Genomic DNA, 7393 nt, shown 5'->3' with positions numbered 1-7393 from the left:
AAATGGAGTAGCTGAAAGGCGGAACCGTACACTTATGGATATGGTGTGCAGCATGATGAGTTATTCCAACTTGCCATTGGGATTATGGATGGAGGCGCTTAAAACCGCCATTCACATTCTCAATAGAGTACCAAGCAAGTCGGTGCCCAAAACACTGTACGAGCTATGGACAGGAAGGGTGCCCTCCCTACAACACTTCAGGGTGTGGGGGTGCCCTGCTGAGGCCAAAATGTTTAATCCAAACATTGCAAAGTTAGATCCCAAAACAGTGAGTTGCCACTTCATTGGCTATCCAGACAGATAAAAGGGTTTTCGTTTCTACTGCCCAGACAGATATACAAAGTTTTTAGAAACGAGACATGCAGTCTTCTTAGAGGACGAAATGATGAGGGGGAGCTTGGTAGCTCGGAAAATTGATCTTCAGGAGAAGAGGGCGCATGCACCTAAGCCGATGATTCAGGAGCCATTTTTCTCACTACCAGTTGCAACTCCATCCATGACAACTATGGGAGTAGACCCGGAACCTGTCTGTCAGGAGCCGACTGAACCCATTGTTGAGCATGAAAGGGAGGTGCAGCAGCAAATTTTATAAGAAGTGCCAGAAGTTGTGGCACAGAATGTGCCAAAAACTGAGGCCCTTAGAAGGTATACAAGACCAAGAAAGTCAGCTATTTCTACTGACTTTAAAGTTTATAACACATAAATGGTTCATATGGAAAAAGATCCCACCTCATATGAAGAATCCATGAGAAGCCATCATTCATCGAAGTGGATGAAGGCAATGGAAGACGAGATGAAATCGATGAGTTCCAAAGATGTTTGGGACTTAGAGGAAATTCCTAAAGGAGCCAAAACAGTAGGCTGTAAATGGGTCTACAAAATTAAGTATGACTTTAAAGGGAATGTAGAAAAGTATAAAGCACGACTCGTGGCAAAAGGATTTACACAAAGAGAAGGGATAGATTACAATGAGACATTTTCTCCAGTCTCATGTAAGGATTCCTTCAGAATCATAATGGCATTAGTTGCTCATTTTGATTTAGAGTTACATCAAATGGACGTTAAGATGGCATTTTTGAATGGTGATTTAAAAGAAAAGGTCTACATGAAACAACCCAAGGGTTTTATCATGGAAGGCAAGGAAAATATGGGATGCCGCGTGAAGAAATCCATTTATGGATTAAGACAAGCCTCTAGACAGTGGTATCTAACGTTAATCAAACAATTAAAAGTTTTGGATTTAAAGAAAATATTGAGGATAACTGCATTTATGCAAAGTTTAAAAATGGGAAATATATTTTCCTAATCTTGTATGTGGATGATATCCTGCTTGCTAGTAGTGATGTTAGTCTACTACAAGAAACAAAGAAGTTCTTATCCTCAAATTTTGACATAACGGATCTTGGTGAAGCATCATATGTGTTGGGCATAGAAATTCACGGAGATAGGAACAATGAAGTCTTAGGACTATCGCAGAAAGCATATTTAGAAAAGGTTCTTAAAATGTATAATATGCATGCGAGTAAAGCCACACCTGCGCCTATAGTCAAGGGCGCTAGTTTTGGGAAATTCCAATGTCCTAAGAACCAGTACGAGATCGATCAAATGAAAGCAGTACCATATGCTTCGGCAGTTGGCAGCTTACAGTATGCACAAGTGTGCACTCGCCCTGACTTAGCTTTTATCACCGGGGTACTCGGTAGATATTAAGAGAATCCAGGCATGGAGCACTGGAAGATGGTAAAGAAAGCATTGCGATATGCGCAAGGCACGAAGGACTACATGCTAATATACAGGAGAAGTGAATCCCTAGAGATAAAAGGGTATTCAGACGCAGATTTTACGAGGGACAGAGATGATAGAAAATCCACGTCAGGATACGTCTTCACTCTCGCTGGGGGAGCTATTTCGTGGAAAAGCTCCAAGCAGTCGATAGTTGCATCATCCACGATGTATGCAGAATTTATAGCATGCTTCGAGGCCACGGGGCAGGCGATATGGCTAAAGAAATTTATACCCGACTTAAAAATGGTAAATTGTATTCACAAACCATTAAAGATGTACTGTGACAATCAGCCCGCAGTATTCTATGATCACAACAAGTCGAATAATGCTGCCAAAACAATAGAGATAAGGTATTATGTTGTGAAAGATAAAATCCAGGATCAAACTATAAGTCTCGAGCATATAAGGACAAAAGATATGCTTGCGAATCCGCTAACGAAAGGCTTATCACCCAATGTGTTCAAGGAACACTTAGCCGGCATGGGTTTAAGGGAAAGCCTTATGATTCCTGGATAGGCCCAAAAGGAACAGAATTTGTTTCTGAACAAAACGTATGTTGTGGCTGTATGATTCTATCGGCAATTAAGCTGTGACGATGAAACATGCTCTATGTATCAATATGTGATGAAACAAATAAAATAGAAAGTATAAGGTTAAAAATAAAGTTGAGATCAAGGGGGAGAACGTTAGGTTGATCTCTTCCCCGTTCGAACCCAACGGGTCGGACGGGCCCTTGCATCGCGCCCTGATCGGGGGCGCCCAACCAAACCATGGTTGGTGGGCCCCTGTGACCCGTGCTATATTAACAGACTTGGGGGCCGGGGCACGAGTCACGAGGTTCACCGCTGCCACAAACCCCACCGATATTCCCTACGGTTAGCGCGGTGCTCACGGGAAGCTCCACCATCGCCGCCATCCACTCTCTGTCCACATCGCCGCCGTCACCACATCACCATGGCCGGCGCTGGATCAAGCTCATCTGGACAGGCAGAAGGTAGGTCTACCGGAGAATCTAACCTATCCGATCCAAAGCAATATATCACATCAGAGTCTGGACACAATACAAGACTGCATATGGTCTTTCAACTGCCTCCTCAAGATCTTTGCGGCCGGCGATCTCGGTATGGAGTCGACGAACAGCACCTTGCGCACCTTCTTGTACGGCGCGACCTGCTTCGCTACATGCTCCATGACCTGTGCCTCAGTGACCTTGCTCCCGGGTTGCCTCACCACGAGCGCCATGGGTATCTCTCCTGCCTCCTCGTGAGGATATCTGCAAATTCACTCGAATCGTCAGTACTGCAGGAGGCGGTTCATCATATAATATCGGTCCATCGATTTGCATACAGCAAGAGTTTGTTTATCTTTTCAAGCGTGTGCTGTTTGTAATCTGCCATGTCCCATCGTGAAACTCAGAACACATGGGTTGCGGTAAACTGTCACGATCGTTCCCGAAATTATTGTTTTCAGTGGACTTACGGCATAACTGCAGCGTCGACAATCTCCGGCAACGATTGCAGGACCAGCTCCAGCTCCGCAGGTGCGACCTGCATGCAGTATTCAGTTTAGGACCATGCACCATTCATGCATGCGAACAAAATTATTGCTACATGACAATAACACGTTGTTCACGAGCCAAGAGCAGACCTGATAGGCCTTGTACTTGATGAGCTCCTTGAGCCTATCCACCACGAACAGAAACCCGTCCTGATCAATGTAGCAAAGGTCGCCGGTCTTCAGCCAGCCTTCCGAATCAAAAGTGGCCTCGTTCGCCTCGTCGTCACCTACGTAGCCTGCACGGACACAGAACCGTAAGTGATCTCAGTGCCGCGTCACAACCATATCAGTGAACCGAGGGCGATGTGGGCTGTAGGACGATGTTCGTGGGGCAGGTAACCTGTCATGATGGAAGGACCTCTCACCCACAGCTCCCCTTTCTTCCCGACCGACAAGGGTTCTCCGGTGACGATGTCGACGATCTTCGCCACGACGTTGTGGAAGATGCGGCCGGAGGAGCCTATGCGGGAGCACTCCTCCCGGTCGATCATCAAGGATATGCCCCCAGCCTCTGTTGAGCCATAACCCTGAAGCATATTCACCGGTCTTTTTTTAATCACATGTACAACACACATTTGGTTCGTCTAATTTGGAGCTCATCTTAATTTGACTACCTGCCTAATTAAACTTGTCAAATTTTGGCATATTATAGAGTTTCGGAATGCTGTCTACCAAAATTTTGGCTACCAACCATGAATGCTCTTAGTTGTTGATTGATTGTTCATGTACTCACCAAATCTTCACATGGAAGGGCCTTCGGCTAGTTATCTATAACATAATTATTGCCTCAAAAACAGTTTCACTAGATCATGTAAAACTTAGTGATAGACATATCTCAGCAGACATGTTTGATGGACCTAACTTAGTTGGACTAGACATTGAATGCTTTTTTTTTATAACTTTTCCTCCTCTTGATTAACTGGTATCGAGTTTACATCCTTAATCAACAGAGGAAGTAGCTCATTTGGAGCATCTTCAAACCACTCACTAGAAAAAGAAAGTCTAGCTAGTTTAGCTAATTCGCGAGCTAAAATATTTGCTTCTCTTGGGCAAAATTCAAAAGTAATAGAGCTGAACTCGCATGCCAGGTGATAACAGTCATCAATAATGGCCGCCGCATTCCCAGCAAAATGACCTATGTTTTTCATAGTCTCTATGAGTTGGGCCACAATTTTGATACAACCCATTGTCAATGCAATATTGAGACCAAACTTGAGAGCCATCGCTTTCCGCCATGAGAACATCGTAATATGAATCAATCAGTTCATTCCCAGTGACAATCATATGTCCCCTATTGACGAGACATTGAATGCTAAAGGTTAAGACACTTTTCTTTTTCTTTTTGATGAGGTGGCGTACTATGGTTTTTCATAATTCATACTGCCACCTTTTCACATATCTCACCAGACATGTTTAACCAGCCTAACTTAGTTGGGCAAGACTTTTTTTTTTGCGGGGAGTTGGGCAAGACATTGAATGCTCAAAGTTCAGACATACTATTTATTTTCTCTTTGAGGTGGGTAGGGGTATTCTTGATTGATTTATATTTATGTTTGTACCAATAGACAATGCCTTTATCCCGCCAGAGCCAATGTTGTCGACGTGGGGAAATATCATGTGCTACCGGCCCTTAGGTGATACCGTGATACGGGCTCCGACAGCATCTAAGAAGTCGTTCTACCTACTTGCAATTTTAAGACTCTCGGTTGCTTTTTGGTAAAATGTACTATAGCTCCCGGGAGCCGTCGGATCTCAGATCCAACGGCCCAAGAGCCCGTATCACGGTATCACCTAAGGGCTGGTAGCACATAATATTTTCCCTTGACGATGCTTGGACATTGTTAGACACCTACACATGCCGACAAGGATGATGTGTGCCGCCGTGTGAATCTCCATGGGGCTGCCAAGATCCCACATCCCAAAGATATCTTTGTGTGCAACTGTCACACTGTCAACGAGAGAGAAGAGGTACGACAAGCTTGTATCATGGTTTTCCATCTGTGTTTTTTTGGCTTCTTTTGGTAGAAAGTTGAAAGTTGGTGCAGTTAAATTATGACGTTGGTGTCTGTGTGAGTTCCAAGCTCAAATATGTGAGGGCCTTTTCGATATATATACGTTTCCGAGATGGCCTTTTTGATATTTGATTCAAACTATATATAGTTGAATGTCTGCACACAAATAGCAGATAGTTCATGATTTTGTAGTTGGTCAGAGGCTCGTGATTTTTCATAATAGAGAATCTTAAAAGGAAGAGTGGACATTCATGATTTGGTGAAGATTTCTCCCTAGACTGCTTGACACATCATTTCAATCCCCCTTTTGGACCTTTACATCATGTTCTGAATCCAATTCCCCCCATATTAAAACAGAGCATGCAACTCGTGCGTCCATTTTATTTTATTTTTTGCTCTGGATCTTTACATCTGCTTATCTTCACGTGCATGCAGTAGTATACTGTACGTATACCCACCGCTTGCAAATTTGTTCTTTATACGATGCGTGATACGTTTGTCGATCCTCCCATTTATTTTAGTTTTTGCTGTAGAGAAATAAAATCAAAAAGGACGTACACATATGTACTGCTAAGTGATGAAGTGTAAAAAAGAATAAAAGAGATGTGATGTGGAAAGACTAACCATGCACAGATCCACGTGGGGGAACCGCCGCGGGAACTGCTCCGCCACCGATCCCGGCAGAGGGGCGCCGCCGCAGATCACCCGCGCCAGACTCGAAAGCCGGCACCCGTCCTTTGTCATCCCCAGCACCACGGGAGGCGCCGCCATGATCTCCGTCACCTCCCACCGCCGCGCTGCCTCCAGCATTCCCCTCAACCCCGCCCGCGCGGCCGCCTCCGTCATCACAACCGTGGTAGACCCCTGCGCCAGCCCGTTGAGCGTGAAGAAGAAACCCATGGTGTGGAACATGGGGGCGCCGATCAGAGTCCTCTCGTCGGCCTTCCTCGACTTCACCTTCAGGTGCAGGGCACGGAGCCCCGCCGCCCTCGCGATAAAGCTCCGGTGCGGCACCGCCACCGCCTTCACCCGCCCCGTCGTGCCGGAGGAGTACAGGATCGTCGCTGTCGCTGACTGGCACACTGCCCCGGTGTCCAGCGGCGTCGACTCGTTCTTGCCATGGTCGCTGTGCAGGAGGGAGCGGAAGTGCGGGGAGTCGAGGAGGATGGTGGGGAGGCCGGCGGGGAGCTTGGCGGCGGTGGAGGTGATCGCGAAGGCGACGGACGCGCCGGAGAGGTAGACGAGGCGGGCACCTCGCCGGCGGTGAGGGCCGGGTTGGCCGTGGCCACGACCACGCCGACGGCGAGGAGCGCGAAGTAGAGCACGGGCACGTCGAGCCGCGCGGGGGCGAGGACGAAGGCCACGTCGCCGCGGCCGAGCGGCACCACGCGCGACCGCAGCGCGCCTACGAGCGCGCGCACCTGGGACAGGAACGCAGGGTAGGAGACGGCCTCCCCGGTGGCGGCGTCGAGGAGCGCGGGGTGGGCGGGGAGAGGGGACGGCAGCAGCGACAGCGCGAAGGCCGGGAATGTGAGTGGGACGTCCGCTGGCGGCAGCGGCTGCGGCTGCGGCGCGCGCAGGCTGAGGAACGACTTGGTTGTAGCGCAGTAGCCGGTGCGGGCGTCGACGGCGCCGTGGCCGCTGGACGACATTCTCGACCGGGGAACTCGCTCGTCGGTCGAGAGTGAGGCGAGGAGTTGGGAGGGACAAAGGTTAGTGGCGAGGCAGGCTGTCTCGATTGACAAGGCTGGTCCTGTGTATTGCTGCAGGCAGCGGCAATCGACCAATAATTCATCGGCGGGCTAATGGACAAGTCACGCGCTAGTAGCACAGCAGCATATACTCCCTCCGTTTTTAAATATAAGTTTTTTTTTTAAGATTTGAATATGAACTACATACTAACGTATATAAACATATCTTAGAATGTAGATTCACTCATTTTGCTTTGTATGTAATCCATATTGAAATATTTAAAAAGACTTATATTTAGAAACGAAGACAGTACATGTCTTCTAGCCCTTTTGATTCTTCGTTAAAGC

General features: G+C 47.4%; 1 pseudogene; it reads right to left on the bottom strand.

The window, feature by feature from the left end:
* Positions 1-2141: 2141 nt before the first annotated feature.
* On the bottom strand, positions 2142-7121 carry LOC109741678 (4-coumarate--CoA ligase-like 7; annotated as a pseudogene).
* Positions 7122-7393: the final 272 nt, after the last annotated feature.

This window comes from Aegilops tauschii, chromosome 3 (assembly GCF_002575655.3).
Source record: "Aegilops tauschii subsp. strangulata cultivar AL8/78 chromosome 3, Aet v6.0, whole genome shotgun sequence".
NCBI classification, from domain to species: Eukaryota; Viridiplantae; Streptophyta; class Magnoliopsida; order Poales; family Poaceae; genus Aegilops; species Aegilops tauschii.
This window is presented reverse-complemented; position numbering and strand designations above follow the sequence as displayed.